General features: G+C 43.0%; 1 protein-coding gene and 1 non-coding gene across 2 annotated transcripts in view; both read right to left on the reverse strand.

The window, feature by feature from the left end:
• HS3ST4 (heparan sulfate-glucosamine 3-sulfotransferase 4) overlaps positions 1–23,188 on the reverse strand; it is a 361,611-nt gene that overhangs the window by 17,602 nt on the left and 320,821 nt on the right. The window lies entirely within an intron of this gene.
• On the reverse strand, positions 14,113–14,219 carry LOC138394903 (U6 spliceosomal RNA). Its single transcript, XR_011235421.1, has one exon. It is a non-coding gene; the product is annotated as a U6 spliceosomal RNA (small nuclear RNA).

The following is a 23,188-nucleotide window of genomic DNA, read 5'->3' on the forward strand; positions in this document are numbered from 1 at the left end:
AAAGATAACAGGAAGGTGTATTAAAAACTGATGGATTATGGTGACCTACTGAGAAATCGTCCTGTTTGATTTTGCCTCTGGAGACGCATCTGGAAGAAAAGGCAGGAGATTCATCACCACATTCCCCACTTCACCTGACATCCCCCATCACCAAGGAGGGTGGCCAGTCCTTTACTCCCAAGGTCTGGCTAATTTTTATCTCCAGGGAAGGTGAGCAGTTTCTCTATTTTACAGACTGCAATTAAGATTTTAGAGAACCCCAGACACACCCACTTAGAAGGCTTTATGTTCCAAAGATCTAGGGCTAACCCAGAGTTTCTTAACCGGCACTGTCAACATTTTAGGATGGGGAATTCTGCAGGGCCCAGAGGTCTTGCTGCAGACATTTAGGGTGAAGGGTTGACTGCCTCTCTGGGCACAACGGGAAAGAGAACTCAGTTCTCCTCGTGTTTTTCCTGATGATTCTGCCAAGGCAAAACCAACACAGATAAACTTCCAAAGATACGGTTGGTTATAAATGAATGCAGCGAGTGTGCCGGGTATCAGTAGAGCCAGCAACAGAAAGGGGAAGAGAGAATTATGAGAATATACTCCAGCTTGAGAATGTGACCAGCTCCATATGCAAGAAAACATTTTTTTGTAGTTTTTTCTTTTTCTTTGTAGTTCCTAGGAAAATAAGATTTACTGACCAGAACTTCGTAACTTTCTGTTGCACTGAGGCATTCTCTTTTGAGTTTCTTTCCCAGAAATGGTAGAACCTCCTTGCAGCCACGAAATAACTACAAAGCCTCACACCACCTGTTTGTGTGCAGAAGACAAGATAAGCGACACTCCACCACAGACCATGCCCAGCGACCCACTGAGCCTGCGCAGAAGGCTGAAAGAATGATCAATATTAACCCTTAGCTCATATAATACTAAAATCCCTGCCCTGGGAGGGACTTACATGCCATTTTTCGATCATGGGACATATATATGTACTAGCATGATTTCTTACTGTGCTTGCGTGCCCTGCACTCCACTCCAAACACGTAATGATGCTCACTCCCCTCATGCATTATTCATTTCACCTCCAGAAAACCCCCCTGACCCTGCTGGTCAGGGAGGGGGCTTTGAGACAGTCCATCCCTCCCCCTCCCAGTAGAAGTGTCCACTGTAATAAATCCTTTCTCCCCTGACAATCCTCGTGGTCTCTTTAATTGGTTTTCTATGTAGTGATCAACGTTGAACCCCCCCTTGTGGGTTCGTTAACAAGACGACAACTATTTGGAAAAATGATGCTCGTTACTCTCTTCTGAGAACACGCAAGTGTCATGAACCACTTTTGGATGGAACTTATCTCAAAGGATCAGAAGTTAAGGACACTACTGATCCCCTGAGGCAACTTCTTTTTACCTTGTGTCTAGAAGCACAATAAAACACAAATAAAAGTGGGAAAAGGGAAAGACCCTTTCCAGGCCATTTCTACCTCTATAGCAGGTTGTCTCCTCGCTCTTCAAAGGGAGCTCTTACTCTTCCAAATGAGGACAAGAGGACTTTATAGTTTTTCATCAACTTTACTAGAGTTTTTACTCCCTCAATAGTCAGGAGCTGGTCACATATCACACGATGCCCCCACATCCGTGTTCTTGGATCGGGCCCCTGAGATAAGCTGGCCCGATTCAGACATGTGGCACTTTCTCTGCTGCTCAGAAGAGCGTGTAGGTGTCATGAGCATGTCCCGCTGTCCCTGGAGAGTGTAGAGATGTCAGGCTATCATGGCGGACTGAAAGCCTTACTCCCATGCTCTTAATGGATTTCTGTGTTGATCTCTTGTACTACCTATGTCTCCTTTCATGGGATCAGAGTTTTGGAACCCGTTACTTATCCAAGTAATTATAAATTTATTTTTATTTTTTATATCAGAACTATGTGTAATTGCTTATTAGTATTTCTTAACAGGAGAAAACCAAGATCATGATACTGAAACAAATTTTAGCCAGGGAGGTGGGAAAGGGAGGAGAGAGACAGAAAAAGAGAGAGAGAGAGAAAGAGAGAGAGAGAGAGAGAAACTATTCCTTTGTTCATTAATGTGGCAACTGTAGTGTGACAGACACTCACTGCGATAGTATTAGAAGGTAAACAAAGAGTAAGATCTTCCCCTTAAGAAGTTTTCATTTTCTGAAATAGTAAAAATAATTTGAGAGGTCTATCCTTATCTCTTAGGACTCACAGTGGTTCAGGAGTTTCAGTGGGAATCACCGGCCGAGGTCAGCCGGATTCCAAAGTCCCTCATCATCTCTCTTGGAAGCCAGCTAAGTGCATCCTCATCTTGACAGAGGCCTGTGCTGAGGGTTGAGTCTCAGGACTCCACCTCTGAACCACACTTGCTTTGAGCAACTCATTCCATGTCTGTGATCCTCAGTTCTGCCTTCTGTCTAATGGGGATGATAACATCTCGTATTCATTCACAAGAAACAATATGTTGGTGACGACCCCTCTTGTTGCCACTGCTAGTATAATGGAGGATATAGTAAGCACAAACAAATTTACCTGTTGAGTGAGTGACGGAGAATAGCCCTGCTCGAATTCTTAATCTATGTTACCATCACTGGTTGCCTCATATATGCACCCCATGTAAATAACTCCAAGGCACAGAAACCCACCTCTCAAGTGGGCACTGATGCAACCCAGTCTTAGAGCACCAAACAGCTTCATTTTCATCCATATCCCAGTGAATCTCTAGAAATCTCTTTCCCCCTGCCACTCTGACGTGCTCAAGCATTTGGGAAGCCCCCTAGCCGGGCAGAGCGTGGCCACTCCATCAGGCCCTGCCGCATGCTGCACAAAGTTGTTTCTCTCTGTCATCTCTGACTCTTCTCAATGTGATCACTCGTCTTTCACATCAATAGCCCGCGATACGACAGCACTTAACTTTTTCATATCATTTGATTTAGAAAGCACATATGGACAGAAAGCAACTATGAATTCAATAATCCTTTGAGATATATCTGTGATTGAATCATCATTGAATCCACATTTTTGAAAGATTGCCGTGTGTGTGAGATTTTTATTGACTTAGTTTATACTCAATGTTTGGCGTCTACAGGGATGTGGTGATCCTTTGCAATCATTCTCAGGCCCACAGGCTTGGAAACAAGGATCTCAAATCTAAACCATCACCCGCCTACAACTTCAGTGTCCTCATCCTGGCAACTCTCCCTCCGCCCCTTTCTCTTGTGCAACTGAACTATCTCACTCCAGATGTTCTGAGACAAACGTGTTTGCTGACTTTGAATTAACAAGATTATGGAACACACTTCACCTGCCCCTGACTGGGGATCCCACCTGGAGTGTACTTCTCTGATCGTTTATTCCTACCCATCCAATCCTTTGCAGAACCTCGCACGCCAACTTCTATTAGCTATTTTATTGTGCGTTCTTTCCCCAGGTTCAGCATTTCGAAGGGCAGGTGCAACAATAAGTGATGATTATGGAGGTGTCAGCGTGTCTGCACAGGTACCTGTGCTCACGGTTGAACAGACAGTGACACCAGAGAGCTCCTCCCGGGAAGTCTGCGGGCCAGGTCTCTCCAGCTCGTGCTCCACTCCCAGCTGTGTGTCAGCCCATCTCTGCCTCGGGGGCGCTGTCAGCCTTCCCTCCCTCTCACCTGCACCCTGCAGCTGACTCGAGCCCTGTTTGCTCCTGCAGAATCTGCCTCTGTCACCCTAACGCATGTCTACGCCCTACACCCTCAAACTGTGTGCACCATCACGACTCTGAGCCTCTGAACGATGGAGACACTGCTCTTTACGAAGGTGACCACCAACCTGCCAGGTTTTCATTCAAGTCTTGCCTTTTCCTGGACCACTTGTTGCTTTGTTCCACCTGCTTTTCAAAACACTCCCATATCCTCTTGATGGCGGGCTGCAGTTGCTTTCTGGAACATCATTTGTTGCCCATTTGTAGCCATGCATCCTGAGCACCGTTGTCTACCTACCGGGTAACTATCCCTCAAGTTGTCACAGCTGACTGCACTCGCTCTGGGACCCTGGAACCCTGGCTCTGCTGTCCTCCCTCTAAGTGACTTTGGAAGACCTACTTAACCACTTCACATCTCAGTTTCCTCATCATATAAAATGGAGATCACAAGCAAGACCAAACTCAGAGCATGTTTTATCAGGGTCAACAGGGCTAGTGCTAAGGACAGGCTCAGCAGGATGCCTGAAAGAAATGAACCACTCCGTGCGAGTGTTCATTATTGTTGCCATTACACAGGAAGCCCATTTCTTCATTGTGCATTCTCAGAAAATGCCATCTTCTGACCCGTGCGGATGGTGAGGTCATTTAATTTTTATGTCATGTGCAGCCTTAAAATGAACTTTGTTTTTTGTAAATAATTTGTTCATTTTTCTTCCTTGTGATCCAAGCAACCTGGTCAGCAAGACAGATACTGTTTGGTAAAAGCACTTGATGTTTTGTTGGTGCAAGTGTTCCTGGGATTCATCACGCCTGGCTAAGGGGACTTGTAAACTAGGCAGGTCAAGATAGGGGCATCTATCCACATACATGACAGGTGTGAATGTTTCTGTGAAAAACAAGTGTGCGTTGCCACACTGCCATGCACCAGCTCTAGAGTTTGGTTGAGATTGAGACACAGTACTGAAGGGAAAATGTATTCTCTGCTGAATAAATTCAGCCCCAAAACTTCTTTTCCCTACATTTGGCTAGGATAGCAAGACAACCTCTTCTGCACAGCACCCAGCCAAGAGCCTTAGATGTTGTCCTTGAACTGTTTCCTTCAGAGAGTTGCATCCCCAAATCAAAGGCTCTAGCTTCAAATGATGTAAAATATAATCACAAATTAATTAGTGCATCCTACTGTGCCTGTATTTAGCCCTGGCTTTCACAGCTTGGGGTGCATGAAATACTAAACAGATTTTCAAACCAATCAATCTGATCATATAACAGATGGGGAAATGACAGATAGAAAAAGAAATAAGTGCACACCTAGTTAGGTATTCACAAACATACATACATACTGTGCTATGAAGATTCTTATATTATCAGATATTCATGCACAGCAATCCCCTAGAGTCCCTATCACTCCCTGTCTCTCTCTGTCTCTAACACACACACACACACACACACACACACACACACTTCCCTCTTCTCTTCCCATAATTGGCACCTTCTCTTATTCAGGTCTCAAGGCAAACATCACCTGCTCAGAGAGCAGCCCCCACCCCAAGCACCCCATCTAGAATCAGTCTCCTTCACATCAGCCTATTCTGCTCACGTCACAGGGCTTCTGGTTACCCGAAATTATCTTGCTTATATGCTCATTTGCTTGTGTAGAGTCTGTTTGTCCATCTATAGTCCCAGCACCTCACACAGTGCCTGGCATCAAGTGGGTCTCAATAAGTATTTGTTGAATAATAAAAAAGAAAAGAAAGGGAGAAAGAAGAGAGGCAAAAAAAAAAAAAAAAAAGGAGAAAGAAAAATGTGCCCAAATTGAGACGCAGAACTATACCCAATAGGTTTCCTAATGCACCTCACTGCAGCATCCCCGCTCATCTACCAGGGGCCCAGGTCCCACCCTCCCCCAGCCTTCCCAGCCTTAGGAAAGGGCACCACCGTCCACTCAATTGCTCCACCCCAAGCCTAGGAGCCAGCACTGATTCTGCTTGTCCTTGCTCACCCCTGTGAGCTGTGCCTCTATTTCTAAAACACATTCTAAGTCTAACTCCTCCATCATTCCATCATTCCTTTGCCACGATGCCAGTCTATACACTGTCATCTCTGGCCTGTACTGCTCTGCTCCAGCAGCCTGTTTCTTCCTGTCCTGTTCCCCTATGTGCCGTTTTCCACACCAGGCAAGAGTGAGGTTTGAAAAGCCGATACTCGCTGGGAGGGAGGCAGGATAAGCGGGTATAATTGCACGGATTCTGGTGCCAGTTGCCTGGGTTCCGATACTAATTCTGTTATTTGCAAACTGTGTGATGCATATGATTTATTTAACCTCTCTATGCCATCTAAAAAATGAATGTTTTAATGATAATAACTCTTCATTGGTACCACTGTTGTGAGAATTGAGTGACCCAATATGCATAAAGCCTATATAGTAAATATTCCTAAGGACTCTTATACACTGTTGGTAGGAGTGTAAACTAGTGCAACCACTGTGGAAAATACTATGGAAGTTTCTCAAAAACCTAAAATAGAATTTCCATTTGATTCAGCAATGCCACTACTGGGTATGTATACAAAGGAAAATAAATCAGTATATCAAAGGCACACCTGTACTTGCATGTTCATTGCAGCACTATTCACAATGGCAAAGGTATGGAATCAACCTAAGTGCCCATCAATGGATGAATGAATACAGAAAATGTGGTGCATATATATAGTGGAATACTATTCAGCCACAAAAAAGGAATGAAATCATGTCATTCACAGCAACATGGATGGCATTGGAGGTCATTATCTTCAGTAAAATAAGCCAGGCACGGAAAGACAAATGTCGAATGTTCTCACTTGCATGTGGGAGCTAAAAACTTTGGACACATTGAGGTAGAAAGTGGAAAAATAGATAAAAAACTGGGAAAGGGAAGAAAGGGGGTGGGGGGAAGATGAAGAGAAGTGGGTTAAAGGGTACAAACATAACAGTAAGATACAGGGAATAAATTAAAGGTTTGATAGAAGAGTAGGATGACTATACTTGACAAAAATGTATTGTACTCAGTGATTTTAGTTAATTCACACTTGAATTCATATTTGAATAGCTGCATGTGGCTGGTGACTTCCGTAATGGACAGCTGAATGAACTAAAATTGAATACAGTTAAAGATTCGATTTCTTAGTTTCACTAGCCACATTTCAAGTGCTCAACAGCTGCAGATGGCTAATGGCTACTGCCCTGGCAGTGCAGATACAGGACAGTTCCATCATCATAGAAAGTTCTATTAGACGATGATGATCTAGATTATCAACTATGGTTTTGGTGACATCTATATACCATTTAAAAGTCTTCTCTGAGGCAGACTTTCCCTGACCGTACTACCAAAAACAGCACATTTCCCAAGTCATTCTCTCTCCCGTTGTTCTATTTTATCTTCTTCATCACACTTTGGGGCACTGGTCAGGCTCTGGAATTAATCTAATTGACGCATTGGTCCACATGGTTGCTGGTACCTCCCCACCTGGAATTAAGCTCCCAGATGGCAGAAGGTTGCTTTGTTCACTGCTATATCTCTATTACCTAAAATACAGCCTGGTACATGATAGAGGCTTAATACGTGACCAAATAAATGAATGACCTCTCTGGACATGTACCTTCACATTTTCATACACACACACACACACACACACACACACACACTCACTCATGTCATACACCCCAAGACGCCACACGCAGACCAGGAGGCAAGGCAGGGCTGACCTGCTGGTAGGGAGGCCTCCATCTCTTGGCTACCAGGTGTTGAGAAGGCAGGTGAGGCTGAGGCTGACCTGCTGAAGATGCTGATGGATATTCTTCGTCCCGGCCAGTGCAGCAGACACAGCATAATTAGATATGCAGAGGCCTCGACCATGAAATGTAGCTATAATATGGAATCACCAGTCTCCAGCCTCCAGGAAGACAAAGCAGAGGAAGAGCTGGGGCTGGAATTTTAACTCAAGGTCAGTTCTAGAGTTCACAGTAGAGGTCAGGTTATAGGTCAGGGATAAACTCAGGACTGGGAACAAGAATGTCCGTTCAGTGTAGGGCCCAGCTTGTTATCCCCTGAAACTCAAACTACCTTGTTGGAGACTCTATTTTCCTGGAAGGAAAAAAAAAATGAAAAACAAAAAACAAGTTGAAACTTGCTGGTTTGTTTGTGGTTGTAGGGCTTACTGCCTGTATCTCCAACAATTCTTGCAGGTGCTATTCTACCGCAAAGGGATCAATGCCCTGAGGTCATCACTACTCAGGAAGCACATTAGAATTCCTTAGTCCCCACAGGGAGGATTCTAATTCAATTGTTCTGTGATGGTCCCTGGTCTTTGGTATTTTTTAAAAAGCTCTCCAGGGGATTTTAATGTGCAGCCAGGATTTAGAAACTTATCACTAAGCCAAAATCCTTGAAAGACAAAGACAATATCCTGCTAAGGTTGAATATCCCTTATCCAAAATGCTTGGGACCAGAAGAGTTTCAGATTTCAATTTTCTTTTTCAGATTTTGGAATATTTGCATTATACGGGTTGAGCATTCCAAATCCAAAAATCTGAAGTCCAAAATGCTCTACGGAGCATTTCTTTTGAGTGTCAGGTCGATACTCAAAAAGTTTCAGATTTTGCAGCATTTCAGATTTTGAATTTTTGGATTTGGGATGTTCAATCTGTATTCCATGAATAAACATATATATAGATGGGTGGACAAATAAATAAACAAATGAAGGAATGGTCAGCATATTCTAAGAACATTACTATTTCTCAATCTCTGAGCACACTCTATCATTTCTGGACACCCACCTATGATTTGTAGATTCAGTATTTTTCTTTATTTCTTTTTTACTTGGTTAAAAAACTTATTAAAACAGCAATTCTATATCAGTGCATTGAATGGAAAAATGATTATAATTGCCATGGTAGACAGACTCTAAGACAGACCCCAATTATCCCCACCTCCTGGTACGTATGTCCTGTATAACTTCCTCCTCTTGAGTGTGGGCATGAACTGGGACTTGCTTCTGACCAGTAGAACTCGGCAGTGGGAATGAGATGAATTTCCATGACTTGTTACATAAGATTGCAATTTCCATCTTGCTGGCAGGCTCTCTCTAATGGCTCTCTTTTTTGTTGGCTCTGATGAACTAAGTCATACTATAGAGAGGTCTATTTGTCAAGGAACTAAGGAAAGATCTGTCCAACAGCCAGCAAGAAGCTGAGGTCTTCAGTCAATAACCCACGGAAAACTGAATCCTGTCAACAACATACACATTTGGAAACAGATTCTTCACCAGTCAAGCTTCAGATGAGACCCCTACCTCAGACAACACCTTGATTGAATCCTTGTAAGAGACCCTGAAGCAAAGGAAGTGCAGAATTTAATGAGATTGTAAATGTGTTTTAAGCCTTAGGTTTCCTAAGCAGCTATAGAGAACCCTCACAATTGCCACACACAGGAGGTAACCATAAAAGAGAGGAATGGTAATATTGTTGCCTGCCCTGCACTCTGAGCCCCTATCTCCTTTTGGGTGAGGGAAATTAGCAACGTTAGTGGTTAAAGACCTACCAGCACTAAACTGAGATAGAGGATCTCCTTTGACTTAAAAAAAAAAAAATCTTTTCAAAAGGATTGTAAAGAAATTATTTCCTTTCTCCCCCTCTGCCTCATTGCATGGTTCTAGTCTTTAATTCCTGTAGGCAATTGCACCTACCCATTGGCTTCCAGACATGAGTTGAGAGCTACATCTCATTCGGGCTGGGAATATGTCAGCATTCTGAGTCCCTCAGTAGATGGAACAGCGAGATAATAGATGGCCTCCACCCGAGTACCTACAGGGAGTTCTGCACATGGGAGATGCTGCCTTTGTCTGGTTTCCACCATTTTGGCTCCCTCTACCAGACTGGGACTTTTCTGCCTGTTTCTGTGTTCAACATTCCAGCTCTCCTTCACTGAGGCTCTACATATTTTGTTGGACTTCTCAGGTCCCAGAGACCTGAGATATGTCAGGACCCAGAGTCCTAGGCATGTTCTATCACCCAAGGGAGGGAACTTCAGGAAGATCCAGACCCAGGGGGTGGGATCTGTGTGGCCAGCTAGTGGGGGAGGGGACATAAAAAGCCACAGCCTTTTTTGCATATCTGATCCTATTGTCTACAGACTTTTTCCTTTCACATCTATCTACAATAATCGTACAATCATTATATAGCAACATGTTAAGAAAGCTCCACTTCTGGAGTATGTTTTTAGGCCAACTATCCCCTTGCTGTTCTCTTTCTAACCCACTCTCTCCAAAATAGCTCCTGCCTGGGGAACCCTCTCGCAGTAGCCCTGGCAAGGTAGGATTCTGCTTTGCCTGAAAGATCAAGGGAAGCAGGGCATGGCCCCCAGCTTATCTTGGATCTCATCTTCTGCCTGGACTTACTTTGTCAGGTCTACAGTATTTTTTGTCCCATTCCAGAGTGCAACACAGTTGATATGCTGCCTCAGGGGACAGGCTTCCCTCTCCCCCCTTATCAGCCGATGTGACTGTCTCCTCAATATGCCCCAAACCTGTGCACCTTGCGTTAGGATAGATACACTCCTCTGACTCCAGGTGAGTAAAATGTTTCTCTTTCCAGGTCCAAATGGCACAGAATAACAAATACCACTGGCTCTTCTCTGGATAGATGTTTCCTATTCTTCTAGGGACCTCCATCAGCTATCAGAAAACTGTCCCAGACTTTGCTTTATCTTCAGTGTCATAGTTGAACACTCTCCTGCACAGAGGCCTGGGTTTGAGTGCATCTTCTTTGGAAACCAATGCCCCCATCTCTGTACACTGCCCAGGGGAGAAATTCACTTGCTCATTTTGGTATCTGTCTGGAAATTATTTATATATATGTGTGTGTGTGTGTATGTGTATACATATATGTGTGTATGTATATACATACATATATATGCATGTATATATAGATATATACATATATGTGTGTATATACATATATAACCATAGAAATTGTACAGAAAACATAATACTGTTTTAGGTGAGTACCTGTGTATATGTGGGAGTGAGTTGACACAAATAGTATCATACTCTATGTAGCATTCTAAAATTTGGGTTTTTATTCAATAACACTTCTTGAGATCTTTCCATATTAGTGCACATCTCATTCTTTAAATAAATGTTTCATTACGGTATATGAAAACCATTGCTTATTTAGCCATCCTCCTATAGAGAGTCCTTTAATTTCTACCAGTTTTTCCATTATGACAAATAAGACTAAAGTGAGCAACCTGGCACATGCCCCTTTATGAACTTTTTTGAGTATTTCCCTAGTACAGCCACCAAGATGAATTGCTGTGTCATGGGGGTTTGTGTATTAAAAGTTTTAATAGATATGGCAAGTTGCTGTCCATGGTGTTATGCCAGATTTGGCTGCACAATGTATGAGGGTATCGTGCCCCTTCTTTAGTCCTTAGTGGTGTTGAACCTTTTTATTTCTACCAATACAGTGACTGAGAGTCATCCTTCAGGATTCAGCTCAAGTGTCTTGTTTTCCCCAGGTTGACAGGACACTTTCCTGCCTGTGCCTAATGCTGTTTCCATTGCTGACCCATCACACCATATGCCATGCGTATATTTCCTTGACTTCTCTACTAGACCGTGAGCTCCTTGGGATGCTATAACATGTCTTTGCTGGGAATTCTCGTGCCCCTGACAACACTAAGAACAGGTGGACTTTCACGCCAGCTTTGGGCATTGAAAAATATTGATGTGAAAATAATTATATGTGGAAATTATTGTGGTTTGGTGCAACTGAGCAGAAATAAGAGAAGAACAAAACCCAAAGAGGGGGTCTACTGGCAGGAATGAGTATCAGCCAGGCCCTGCTGACTCTTGGGTTTCAGCTCCTCAGAGAAGAGCCCCGTGTTCTGGCCACAGTCTGGCCACTTGCCCCACACCCTCTGCGTCTGAGCCTCTTGGAACTTCTCGCCATATTCTGGGTACACGAGACTTTGTCGTAGCTTGCATTTTGCATGTGATGTTCCAACTTCTTGAAATGCCCTTCCCTTCCTAACCACTGACTGAGCTAACCCTTGCCACAGCATGCCCCATGCAATGGCCTCCTCTGTACAGTTTCCCTGGAATGCACACACACACACACAAATATGCACACACTTCGAACCTATGACCCAAACTAAAAGTTACTAATACCATTGCATCTATCTGCATGAAGTTCTCCTCCATCTCAAACTTTGCCAGATGTCATGACAGAGGGGTGGATGGGGTAGGGGGAGGGTTTGGAAAAGGAGAAGGAGGAGGACAGGGAGAGAGAGCATGTGAGCATTCTGTAGACTATCACACTGGCAATTAAATGCTCTGCCCAGCAATGACTCCCATCATTTCTGCTAACTGATGGACCAAACCCAGTCGTATCACCCCCTCGCCCACAAGGAACCAAGAAGACTGAGAGCTGAGAGCTGGAAACAGCTGGAAAATCAGCCTGAAGACTAAAATATTTTTTTTGCTCTCCTGAATTTTGAGTTTATCCTTCTCTTGTGTGTACACATATCATATGTTTTTATTTCTAAACAACATATTGCTTAGTTTTGTTGTTTTTGAAAAATGGTATAATAGTCTTCTGTAATTTTTTAAACAATTAAAACAATCTTTGTAAAATCTATTCATGTCGTTGCATTTAGTTTTAGGTAATTCACTTTCACTGCTGCATTATGATCCACTGTGTGAATACGGCATTTTTAAGCCATTTTTCTGATGATGGACATGGACATTGTTTCCATATTTTTGCTTTATGCAAAATGCTGCTATGTAAATTCTTGTACATGCCTTCCGGTATAAAAGGGCAAGAGCCTCTCTAGGGTATATTCCAAATAACGGAAATGCTCACTTTTATAAAATGACACCCCTTTGTTTTACAAAGTGCTTGTAGCAAGTTATATTCCCTCCACCTGTACATAAAAGTTCACAGTCCTCTGCCTCCCTGTGAATTAATTTGTGCTATTGTCTTAAATTGAATTTCCGTGTATTTAAGAGCTCTTTCCCTTTCCTATGTTTATTGGTGATTTGTGTTTCTATAGTATCTACATCTTTTGTCCATTTTTCTAATTGGATTGTTTGTCTTTTTTCTCTTTGATTTGTAGGAGTTCTTTGTATATTCTGGGTACTACTCCCTTCTTTTTTCTATAGATTGCAAATATCTTCTCCTAGTTGGTGGATTATCACTTTATGTGTCATTTGATGATAAATAGTTTTACTATTAAAGTATTTTAATTTCTCAAGTTATCTTGTGGCCAGTACTTTTGTTTCTTATTTAAGAAATCCTTTCCTGCCTAAGACTACACACACCAGTGTGCGCGCACACACACACTCTCACCTATACACACAAGTATTTGAGCAGACTGAAAGAACTGAAGGAAAAAACTGTGAATGTCTCTAGGGGAAGCCTGTTCATTTATTTATATATTTATTTATTTATTATTTTTAAATTTAAGGAGATTATGGGAGTACAAACATTTTGGTTACATATATTGCCTTTGCACCATCCAAGCCAGAGCTACAAGCATGCCCAGCCTCCAGACAGTGTGCTCTCCACCCATTATTTGTGAATTTACCTATCCCCTCCACTCCCTTCCCACCTGCCCAGCACCTGATGAATATTACTTCCATGTGTGCATGTAAATGTTGATCAGTTAGTACCAATTTGATGGCGAGTATATGTGGAGCTTGTTTTTCCATTCTTGTGATACTTCACTTAGTAGAATGGGCTCCAGCTCCATCCAGGACAATATAAGAGGTGCTAGTTCACCACTGTTTTTTATGGTTGAGTAGTACGCCATCGTATACAAATACCACATTTTATTAATCCACTCATGTATTGATGGGCACTTGGGATGTTTCCACATCTTTGCAAGCATGAATTGTGCTGCTATAAACATTTGAGTGCAGATGTCTTTATTATAGAATGACTTTTTTTCCTTTGGGTAGATGCCCAGTAATGGGATTGCTGGATCAAATGGTAGTTCTATTTTTAGTTCTTTGAGGTACCTACATATTACTTTCCATAGAGGTTGTACTAATTTGCAGTCCCACCAACAGTGTATGAGTGTTCCTATCTCTCCACATGCATGCAGCATTTGTTGTTTTGGGACTTTTTGATAAAAGCCATTCTCACTGGAGTTAAGTGATATCTCATCGTGGTTTTGATTTGCATTTCCCTGATGATCAGAGACATTGAGAAATTTTTTATGTTTTTTGGCCATTAGTCTGTCTTCTTTTGAAAAGTTTCTGTTCATGTCCTTTGCCCACTTTTTAATGGTTTTTTTCTTGTTGATTTTCCTAAGTTCTATATACATTCTCGTTATCAGCCCTTTATTAGATGTGTAGCATGCAAATATTTTCTCCCATTCTGTAGATTGTCTATTCAAAAATACGGAATGCTTCACGAATTTGTGTGTCATCCTTGCGCAGGGGCCATGCTAATCTTCTCTATATCATTTCAATTTTAGTATATGTGCTGCCGAAGCGAGCACGAGGAAGCCTGTTCTAAGCAGAGGAAATAGTGCAAAGGTCTTGAGGAGGGAGAGTTCTTAGTATGCATGCAGACAAGAAAGAGGCCAGTGTGGCTGGAGAAGATGAGAGAGGGAGACAGTGGCAGGAGATGAGATCAGAGAAGCAGTGCAAGCCCAGATGATGAAAGTTTATTCTGAATGCAATGGAAAGCCCTCGGCAGTTTTTGAGCAGAGGACCAAGTGTCATGATCTGAATGACAATTTCCAAGGACCACTTTCACTGATGCATTGAGAACTGACTGCACAGGAAAACCATCAGGAACAACTGCAGCAGTCCAGGTCAGAGACAGCAGTGGGGTGGGGAAGTGGGAAGATTCTGCATGTATTTAGAAGAAAGAGCCAGTAGAATTTGGATTTGTGTGGATATAAGAGGAAGAGGAGTGTCAGGGTAATGCCAAGATATTAGTCCTGGGAAACTGGAAGAATAAAGTATTTACTGATTTGGAGGAAGAAATTGAGAGGAGGAGAAGACTTGGGCATGGAGTGGGGAGGTCAGGAACTATGCTCAGGTGTATCATGCTGGAGATGCCTCAGACACGCCCAAATGGAAATGTTCAGGTAAGCAGTGAGTTGGGAAGAGATCTGAACTGGAGAAATATTTGGGCATTAACAACACGTACATATGGTATACACTGGAGTATATACAGGGATGAGGAAATGTCCAAGGACCGAGCCCAGGGGCACATCTACACTGATCTCGTGAATTAGAGGTGTGGGGAGATGGACATGCCTGGGCCAGCAGGAGCCTCCAGGTGGACAGAACATTTCTTCCCCAGCTGGGCACCAATTCTCCATCCCATCCCAGTCCCTGCTAAGCTGTCAGGGAACTAGCACTGTGCCCGGTTGCTCCTGCTTTTCTTCCCCACCACCCTTAGACGAATTACTAGCACTAGTAAATGTTTGCTCTGGCTCATAAATGCATAATGCCTACCACACAAACCTCAACTGCCTGTAATCGAGACTCGTGTACATGCAGAAAAGATTGTGTGCGTGGAAGATATAAATGGCACTGTTGCCTGAGGTTGCTGCAGAAAACAGGGCCACTGAAACAGAAATTGCATCCCGCTTTTACTGCCTAGACAACCTGCCTCCCTCTGCCACTGCCACCCTGGAAGGTAGAGGAGATTAGCTGTAAATATTTTACAGTTGGTAATTTGCTGGAGTAAATCACAGTTCATTTTGCCGGAGAGTGCTCTGAAGGAGCATTTCTTTTTCTTTAAGGGGTTATTTGTGATGTCATCGTCCTGGTTTCATCTGCACTTAATTTAGTCCTCAACATGTTTATGTCTCTGTGGTCTGGGGTATTCTGTGTCTCTGGGAGGGGCTGGGGCAGTGGGGCAGGGTGGGACAGAGAGGCAGAATTCCTCTTAGGGCTCTTTGGCCAGGACCCATTGGGCACCAATGCTCATTACCCAACACATACTTATTCGTTCATTTACTAAGCAATGTCTGATTGACCACTAAGTCCTCAAACATAAAGATCAATATTATATAGTCCCTGTCAAATTCACAGCCCATTTGGGAGATCCCAGATCATATCTAAAACTCACTCCTATCAACAAATGCTCGATATTATTCTTTATTGAGGTCTTACTATATGTCAGGCACTTCTGTAAGAATTTGTAAGAATAAACTCATTTAATACTTAACAACAATCCTCTAGGGTGAAACTTACTTTTGTCCCTATTTTACAGATAAGAAAATGGAGGCACAGGCTACTTCAGTGACTTGTCCAAAATTGCTCAGCTGGCAGGATTCCAGTGAGTCCACTCCCACTCCCTTAACCACTATGGGGTGCTAACTTTTGATATGCAAGCAAGCAAACAAAACAAAGGGGATTAATTATGATTAAGGATCTATTACACATACTTTACAATGTAGATTTGTGTTAGGTGATTTCTATGGACAACAGATCCTTTCATTTATAATTCTGGAAAGTGAGCTCTCTGATTCCCCTCTTATCAAAAAGAGTTAGGCTCAGAAAGGAACCCAACCAGAAATACCAAAATAACATGCCACCAGGCTTACATATGATCCAGGATTATCTGACTCCAAACAGCAAACTCTTTTCATGCTTACAGGGTCATGAGAGCTGATGTAGAGAAGGGTCTATTCAAAGCACTATGGCGTCAGAAGAGGGAATAACTAGCCCCCAAGAGAGTTGGCCCAGAAGGGACAACTAGTCTAAGTTGTAAAGACAGCGAAAAACATTCCATATAGTCAGAAGCTGTAATGGCAAAAGAGGCAGCAGAATAGCAGGTGAACAGCATGTGGTGATGTGAAATATCAGTTGTCGCTGTTTTTACTTTGCCTAAGTTCTTATCTACAAGGCATGACAGACAATTCATTCTGCACTCAGTAGGGGAGGAGAAATTAAGGCGGAAGGTGATTCAGTAGAGGCTAAGGGGGGTAGGCGTGGGAATGGTTCCCACGAGATCTTTCCTTTCCTCCCCACTTGTGTTAGGGGATCAGCACCAGAAGAAATGCTGTCTGGTTTCACTTTTCCCCTGCTCACTTCTTTGCTGTAAGTTTTGGAGCTGGCCACTGGGCCTTTATTCACCCCCATTGTCAAATACTCTTAAAGCTGCCCAAAGGTAATGGGGTGGGCATGCTATTCCATACCTCTACTCTAACCAGAGGATTGGTTTGACCTATATGACTACAAATGAGGACCCTCCGAGTTATTCACACTCTACTCACACTCACACTCTACAGTGTCCTTGACTTTTCTTTCAACTTACACACATGCTTTTTAGTTCAGCACTTAGAACATTTGTTTTCAACAAGCAACAAGAAATGTCACTGGCCAACTATTGTAAAAAGGGATTTACTCGCAGGATATATGAGATGACTGATAAGGAGTCTCGAGTCTCGTATGAATAGGCTGGGAAGAGGCAGGAAAGGAGGAAACCCTGAGGACACAGGCTGCAGTACTGGATCAACAGTCTCGTTAAGGCACCACCACAGGAATGAATCAGGTTCAACTATCTCCTTTCTTCTTCATTTTCTCCTTCTTCCATTCCTTACTTACCTTTTCTTCTTCCTCTTCCTTCTCTTCTTCTTTTTCAATACTACTCTGCTAAAGATTCAGAGTCCTAGTAGAAAACGTCTGATTGTCCCAGTCTAGAATTTAAGCATGTGGCAGTCCCAGGCCACACACAGTGGGACAGAGGCGATTCCCTGTGTGCACACTGGGGTGGTTTTAACCAGAAGACCAGCTCTGAGGTAACATCTGAACATGAATAGAGAAGTGTGAGAACAAGCCACATGGAGGAAGGCTGGGGAAATGGCAGGTGCAAAATTCTGGGGTGAAAGTGTGTCTGGCAATGTCCAAGGATCGGGGAGGGGGCAGTGTGTGTGACCAGAAAGAAGTGTGGGATAGGGAGAGGTGGCGGAGACAAGAGCAGTAGAGTCATGGGGGCCAGACAGTGTGGAGTCTTGCAGGCCGTTCTAAGAACTGGGGATTTTACTTTGAGTGAGATGGAAGCCACCGGATGGTTTTCAAGAGGGGAAGGACATGGCCAGACTTAAACATTTGAGAGATTGTTTTGATTGCTGTGGGGAACAGAAGCTTTAGCAGGGAAGGATTGAAGAGGGAAAACCAATTAGGAGGCTACAGAAATAATCAAAGTGAGTGGGGTTGGTGGCTTGGATAAAGGTAAACGTGTTGGAGATGTGATTAGATATGGCCGCCCTAACAGAATTTGCTAGTAGATTGAATTCTGGCTGTGAAAGGGAAGAACCAAGGACAACTCCAAGGTTTCTGCCTTAAACAAAAGAAGAATGGAGCTGCCATTCTCAGAGGGGAGAAAGGCTCACAGAGGAACAGAGTTTGGAGAGTTGGGACAGGAAGAGCTTGCTTTGGGGCATGTCAACCTTGAAGCACTTATGAGACATCCCAGTGGCAATGCTGAGGAGACAGCTGGATATATAATCTAGAGTTAATAGTTCTGGATTGAGAGCGGTAAATGGAAATCAGCATATAAATGTCTTTGTCCTTTGTCAACTAAGTCAATCACTGCCAGCAGGCAGGGCCACCACAGGCTGTTGGCATCAAACCTAGAAACACAGTAGAATTTGGGACAGATTCCTCGGAGAGGGGGCTGTATTCCCAAGCGTTCATTAGGACAGTCTGGTCTATGACAGACTCAGAAAGAATGACCAGTTAGCAGTATCAGAAGAAGTACACCTTCAAACAAGGTAACCCCGATGTCTACAAAATAATAACTGAGCCAGTTTATTTCAATTTACTTCTCTTAATGAGCAACTCATCTAGTGGTTAAGTCACTGAAACTCACTCTTCCTCTGGGGAATTCTAAACATAGTCAAATGTATTTTTTTAACCATTTTTGTGGCATTTTAGGAATCTAAACAATATGTTTAAGAGCATTTCAATTTAACATTTTATTTCTAGTGCATGTGTGTGTATTTATCAAATTTTCACAATTTATGAAAGATGGGCTTTGTCTGTATTGGCGTGGGTGTTGTCTTCTATTTTATCTACTTTTGAATACTTTAAGTGTTTTTTTTGTGACATGGATAAAAACTCATTCTTTAAATTTGGTTTCCACAGATTAAAAAAAATTGGATATACAAATGGATGTGAAACACTCAAGGGTATTGAATTTTAAATGATATGGTCATTAAGTGAATTTATTACTGGGCAAAATGGTGTTAGTTAATTAAGCTGGGGAGATTTTCATTAACCATATACCAAAAGTCTCATTTATTAGGATCAAATAAAGTAGCCAGATAGGTTCCTTTCAAGGAATAGAGTAAGTGTTCTCATAGGGAAGTTACCTGGGGCTGTCGGAGGTAGGGCCGGTGGATAAATACTTCCCAAACAAGATAGCCAGGGTAACCATCGCCATCTTGTGAGGCCAGAGGGGAACTTTACCCCCTCACATTTGCTATCCATCAATCGTTTTCCTTGCTATTTGGGAGCTCCAAAGCCAGATCTTTCCCATCCTTAGAGAAGAATTGTAATTTTCTGAGAAGAAACTTGAATTAGAGTCACATGGACCTGTGTTTGAATCAGATTATACAATTTACCTACTATTAAGAGTGATGTGTTCTCTTGCAATTTACATTATGCCCAGGACCTCAGTTTCCTCATTGACGGTGGTGATAATAATGTCTTTTTTACCTCGTTGTTGTGAGGATTAAATAAGGCAACAATATAAAACACTCAACTCTGGTTGGCAGAGTTAGGCTAGCTACTCTTCAAAACCCATTTCCTCCTTCTCTGGGACATACAACTGGACTACATTTCCCAGACCCCCTTGCAGTCAGATGTGTTCATGTGACTGAATTCTAGACAGTGGAATATGAGCTAAGTGATATGTTCACTCCCAGGCTTGCCCCATAAAACTTTCCCACTCATGATCCTCCATGTTCTTTCCACTTCTGCATGATGGATGTTTACACCCAGAACAATCCTGGAAGCTTGATGTTTAAAATTTCAAAGACTTTATTAGCTTGGGCTCCCAAGTCACTGTGTGGTGCAAATCTTTCCTCCTCTTGCCCAATAACCTGCAATCCCCTTGACTGTTCATGTGAGTAAAAAAATTAACTTCTATTGTGTTAGCCTACCCCAACTGATATAGACCAAATCTGACACCTAGTAAGTGCTAAATAAATGCATGTTTTCTTGCACCCTGCTTCTCAGGAAAGAACATGAGCAAATGAGCTAAAACCCAGAGTGAGTAAATCACCCAACATTAAACCAGAGAGGTGGCAGGTAGACATAATGCATGGCGATTGTTAGGTGGAGGTGGAACGTATTTGTTTTGTACATACCAGATCCTTAATGGGATAATGCACCTCATGCTGCCCAAGGGAAGCTGTTCAAGGAAGGTGTTTTACTTTGCTTGATTTGTTACCATGTGAGGGGGAGGATAGGAAGCAAGACCAGGGGAGAAAGAAAGAAAGTGAAATGGTGATGGTGCTGATAAGAAACCCAGAAATTTTTCCCTGCAGCAAGAGGGAAAATTCAAAGGACCACCTTTTAAGAGCCTGGAGAACTAATGACAAATGTCACAGCAGGGAAGAAATATGGGAACCTGTGACCATGGGGATGATGGTCACAAACACCTTGGAGGCTTTCTTGATGAGAAAGCGTCCTTGTTGTGACCGAATCATGGGAACTTACAAAGGCTGGAATTTTGTATGATTTTAGGCTTTCAAGTGCCACGTGCCAGTTTTGGGATTAAGGTTTTATTGACCCTGCCACCCTCAGTTGAACCACTTTCTGTATCTGTAAATCAAGAATGCCTGCAGGTGGGATATGTTTTTGATTTCACAACTTTTTTTCTCTTGTATCCTTAGAAGAAGGGAGCTAGTGCCAAAAAAATAAATACTGCATTTGGAAAACAACTGGCTATTGTAGTTACTTGGTTATAACAGATAAAAGAAATTTACAAAGAAAAACTATGAAATCAAAGTAAAAAGCATATATCCATGTATCCACCTATTCATACATTTATGCATTCAATAACCACTGATTGAGGACCTTTTAGAGCTAGATACTATGCATATAAGTGCAAAAAGTGTCAGGAAAATTTATCGGGAATCCTACAGAAAAGAAGATGAGAGACATTCTGATGGTTAATACATATAACCAAGTTGATGTTTCACTTCACCCATTTGTTCCACTTATTTAAGGCCATTCATTCTACAAGAGCTTACTGCACCTTCCAGGTCCTGGACGCTGGGAAGACAGACTAGTTCTCTGCCTTCATGGAACCTACACTCCAGAGGTGGCAGGGGTGTGGTGACACAGGCCACACACAAACCCGAACATGACAGAATGCGCACTGGGAAGCTAGTGCCTCTAGCAAAGGAGGAAATGATGAAGACTGGGGTGGTCAGGAACTTCCTGCTGAGTTCTGAAGGAAGAGCACTCTAACCCCTAAGCAAAGCCAGGGGCAATAGTATTTCAGATATAAAGAGTAGCATGGGTTTGGGCCAAGTCTAGGAAATTAAAAGTAGCTAATTGGCTGCAGAAACCCCAGCAAGGAAGAGGGTTTTAACATGGGACTGGAGAGGGGGGCAGGACTCAGGGAGGGTGTAGGAGTTTGGGTTTCAGTGGATAAAGCCCTTTGAGTAAAGGGATAATGCAGAATGGGCCCTTTGTTTTTTCTTTTGAAAGCTTTTGCCTAAACTCCTGTGGGAGGAAGAAGGGATTTGCAATGGCGGGCAGGGAATGGATGGGATTGAGAATGGAAGCTGGGAGACCACTTAAGTGAGAGGGGATGGTAGCATGGACTGGGGGTGTGCACGGGAGATGGGGAGGAGTGAGTGGGCTGAAGATCCAAACTCCAGTCAACAGGGCCTCTGGCAGCCTGGATATTAGCAGCAAGGGACACGGGCTGGTAAGGACAACTCCTGGGCTCTGGGCTTTGGGAATCATGCAGATAGTGATGCCCTTTCCCGAGCTGAGGAAGACTGCTGGGCCAGCCCCCTCACTCCTGCTTTCTTTCAGCCCCGGCTCAGTTAGAGACCTGCATGGCCCCGTCTGCAGAATGGGGATAGTAACAGCCTCCTGGACTACCTCATGAGACCATGAAGACTACTGAGAAGACCGCATAAGATAATGCAGTAATGATGAAAACACTAACGAAGGAGTTACAGAAAGAACAAAAGCTCCCTACGATGCCAGCTGGCAGTTCAAATAATATCCTTTAGGCTCGTATTAATGACTCAGGTTTGTCTGGGGGAGATTTGTGAGGCATGAAAATAATGCAATGGGACAAATTTTCATAAATCAGAGTGGAAAAGTTTTCTCATTATCGTATAGTTGTGCCCTAGATTCAGAGCAGATATAAGGGAGGGTATAAATGAGTGACTCAAAGATACCATAATGAGCCCTGCAGTCCTCAAAATCTAGGGCAACTGAGTAAGGAATCTTTGGAAGCTTCAGGAAACTGAGAAGGCTTCTGCCCATGAGCCTGAATTTAGAGGGTCCCATATAGCGTGTGTCACTGAGGGTGTGCAGACTTGCTCCAAATACACCGCAGCTCTGTGACCTTGAAGGAAGCACCTGACCTTTAATAATCACACCTTTTCATACCAGGCCCTATTTTAGTGAGAATTAAATAATATAAGAGATGAGAAGACCCTTCCCCAAGTTAGCCACATGGCTCCTCCAAAGTTTCTGTACTTTCTCCTGCCCAGGGAGCCCCTTCTCTTCTTTCCTGAAATAGGTTAACCTCTACAGGCTTCCTTCCTCTATCTTTGCTTCCTAACACCACCACTGACTTTCATATACACACACATTTACTGTCTGCCTCCCCCAGTAGCATGTCAGCTCCATCAGGGCAGGGACTTTACCTGTCCAACTCACTGCTTCTTCCCAGTATCGGGCACATAATTGGCCCTCAGTAAGTATTTGTTAAACAGACAAATAAATGAATGTGAACAAATTTCTCATGGAGCCTGAAGATGACAGGTATTCAGTGCATGTTGGACTTCCTTTTATAAAAGAATTCCTGTATTGACTGTGGGAGCAATGTGTACCACATACCATCCAGATTGGTCTTTAATTTAAAGGTTTGAGTACAAGGATGACGTCTAGACTGCTGTTGTTCAAATTCCAGCTCTGAGATATACCAGATGTTTGACCTGGGACAAGTTACTTAACCACTCTGAGCCTCTGTTTTCTCATCTATAAAATAAGGGCAATGACAGTACCTAGTTAACATGGTCACTGTGAGTCTATTCTGTAGTCATGGACAGGGGTTCCTAGAGGCTGATTTTGGCATATCCCTCCCTCCATGCCTCTCTGTACCCCATGGCTTTTGTTCTTGGACCTCCATATTGCCCACTCGCCTGAACCACATCTGCAGGTTGCCTTGGACAGGGCTGACCCACATGACTAATTCTCAATGTTAGGTACATCAACACCTTCCCTTCTTTCCTCTACCCACGAA

This window comes from Eulemur rufifrons, chromosome 14 (assembly GCF_041146395.1).
Source record: "Eulemur rufifrons isolate Redbay chromosome 14, OSU_ERuf_1, whole genome shotgun sequence".
Taxonomy (NCBI): Eukaryota; Metazoa; Chordata; class Mammalia; order Primates; family Lemuridae; genus Eulemur; species Eulemur rufifrons.